Here is a 3,207-nt window from a genome sequence, read left to right as displayed (position 1 = left end):
CAAAGAAAAGTTTGTTATACGTTTTTTTACGCAATTCTATATAAGTTTAGTCACTGATATAAAAAATGAATGTAAACATGAAAATTATTAAAACAAAACATAGGAAAGTTATTTTATTAAAAATATTAAATAAATTAAATGATACAATAATATAATTTGTAATGGGGTAGGGTTAGAATAAATGAATTAACACAATTTCAACACTACCGTCACTTTATTTATGGGTATGTAGGTACAGAACACGGAAAGAACATATATAAATATATATACAGTCACTAAGTCAACTACGCTACGCGTACACAAGGGGTAAAATTGATAAAGTCAGAGCTACTTTATCGCACTAAGAGTTTACACATGCGTCCGCACAGAATATCACAAAGTCCGAAAATTATTAAATGTCTATAAATGTGTCTGTATCAATCCCGCCGGCTTCTGATTCGTGGCTTTGTACCGCTGGCACTCCACGCAATCCTTTAAATGGGCCATTACGTCGCGTCGCATACTTGACCAATAGTACCTTTGGCTGATTCGCCCTATTGTACGTTCAATACCAGTGTGTCCTGCGGTTGAGGCGTTGTGATATTTGTGCAGAATATCTTTAACTTTATGTGCCGGGACCACCAGCTGTGGTTCCTCCGCGCCAGAGTCTGGATTGTACCTGTATAATACCCCTTGATACATTAGGTATCCTCGCTCCGTCCACCTTTGGTAGTCCTACCGGTCTTCGGTCGTTTCAAACGCATTGATTATTTCTTGCAATTTATTGTCCTCAAATTGACCCTGTCTTGTTTCGGCCGCACTTCTGCTAGGGTAATTGATTGAAACCAATCCAATCCGTGCGGATGTAACTTCTTTATCTTCAATGTTTGGTCGTGATAACGTGTCTGCTACCACGTTAATCCTTCCCGGGGTGCAATCAATTTGTAGGTTGTACTGCTGCAGCAATAATGCCCATCGCGCCAGTCGACCACTGGGCGATTGTAGGGTCATTAATCATTTTAGAGGCCTGTGATCTGTGGCTACCGTTATCTTGGCCCCTTCGATGTATCTACGGAACTTGTTAACGGCCCAAACCACCGCCAGTGCTTCGCGTTCCGTGGTGCTATAATTCCTCTCAGCCGGAGTCAATAGGCGACTTGCATACTCTACTGGCCTTTCGTCGGCGCCTTCTCCTTGTAGTAATACTCTCCCTAGAACGTAGCTGCTTGCGTCGGTTCGCAGGGTGTACGGTTTTATCTCGTCTGCCTGCCTCAGGATAGGGCTCGTCATTAATGCTTCCTTGAGATGCCGAAAAGCTTTGTCCTGATCCTGTCCCCATTTCCACTCGTTATTTTTCTTTGTTAGCTGGCTCAGAGGTTGGGATACTTTTGCAAAATCAGGTACGAATCGCCTATACCACGGGCAGGCTTGTAGAAATGTCAGTAATTCCTTAACGTTCCTGGGTGGTTTCATTTCTAAAATGGCCGCGACTTTATCTGGATCAGTCTGAATTCCTTCGGGTGTCACTATATGTCCTAGGTACTTTACTTCAGTGCAGAAGAATCGACATTTTTCGCGATTCATTCGAAGATTAAGTGCCCGAATTTTCGCGAACAAGTAGTCTAGATGATGAAGGTGTTGAATCCAGTCTTCTGATAATACTATTAGGTCGTCCAGGTAGCTTAGAATTGGTATGTCGGGTAGGCTGGAACGGAGACGGTCCATGAGGCGTTGGAAGGTTGCTGGTGCGTTCTTCAGCCCGAACGGCATTCTTTTAAATCGGTATAACTCAAAAGGAGTCACAAATGCCGTCTTATCTCTGTCCTCTGGCCTTACGGAGATTTGCCAGTATCCCGACTTGAGGTCTATGGTCGACATGACCTTGGCTCGGTTGGTTAGATGTAACAGGTCGTCGATTCGTGGTAGAGGATAACTGTCTGCTGTCGTAATGGCGTCGAGTTTACGGTAGTCTACGCATACACTAGTACCGCCATCCTTCTTTGGCACCATTACCACCGGAGCTGCCCATGGTGAATCGCACTCGTCGACGATATCCTGCCTGATCATTTCGTCGAGTTTCGTTTTTAGTGCGTTTGGCAGGTGATAACCGGTACGGTGGGATTGCGATGGGTGCATAATCTCCTGTGACGATATAATGCTCGGCGTGGTTACACGGGCCTTTTGCTTCCTTGAAGAGATCACCGTTCTTGGAGAGTAGCTGCTGTACCTTCCATCGATCTTCTTCTGGAACCGGATGTCTCTCATTTTCACGCAGACTCAGCTCCTTGGCGCTCAAAGAGGCTATGTGAATTGTAGGGATGATCGTAGCCGAGCGAAAACAGGTATCGAACAGCGCGTCCAAAGTGTGCTGTTTGTCCTTCTTCTCCGTTGGCGTAGCTGAGCGAAAACAGGCATCGAACAGTGCGTCTAGTACCTGTTTCATCCGTGTCCATCTCTTCTTGTGTTGGTACGGGAACGCTCATGGCAGCCTCATTAGCATGCTCTGCTGACTGTGATACTTCGACTGTCCCGAAAATTTCATCCTCTGCTGCGAAAGGGTACTTTTGTGTCTGGTCCGAAAAATTCTACATGCGGTGCTTCATGTTTAACACAAGACCGGCTTTGTGCAAGAAATCCATGCCTAGCAGGCTGTAGTTTCCTTTCGCTTCCGGAATCACGACAAATTCCGTTGGCACTGGTCTGTCTTCTAGCCGCACAATGGTCGTCGTCTTCAATATGGGTCGAAGCTTCGACTCTCCATCAGCCATCGTCATTGTCATTATTGACGGTTCAAATTGATGGTTCGTTGACTGCAGTAGTTTGTATAGCGTTTCTCCCGCGATGCTCTTTTCTGCACCGGTGTCCACAAGTGCGTAACCCATTACGCCTTGGATTTGTGCTTTAATGACGGGTCTGGAGCAAGGATCTTGAACCGCGGATTCTCCTGGTTGACGATTCCATCTCAGATCACGCTTTTTCATCCAGGCCAGGCGCCTAGGGCAGAATTCTTTCAAGTGACCCTTCTTCTTGCAGTAGCTGCATTTTCCTGGCTCTTGCGTGGTCAGGCTGAAGAATATGACTCTTTGCGTGGTTGCTGCCTGTGCAGTTGTTGGGGGAGAGCAGATCGGGCACTTGCTGCGGATAACCCCTGCCTTGCCGCACCCATAACAGAAAATTCTCGCTTTGCTGCGAGTTTCTGGCTCCTCCTTCTTAGGAATCTGCTTTGTC

Source organism: Ctenocephalides felis, unplaced genomic scaffold (genome assembly GCF_003426905.1).
Source record: "Ctenocephalides felis isolate EL2017-DRISC unplaced genomic scaffold, ASM342690v1 CF-g0.4_SCAFFOLD_02292, whole genome shotgun sequence".
Classification (NCBI taxonomy): Eukaryota; Metazoa; Arthropoda; class Insecta; order Siphonaptera; family Pulicidae; genus Ctenocephalides; species Ctenocephalides felis.
Note: the sequence above shows the minus strand (reverse complement) of the source record.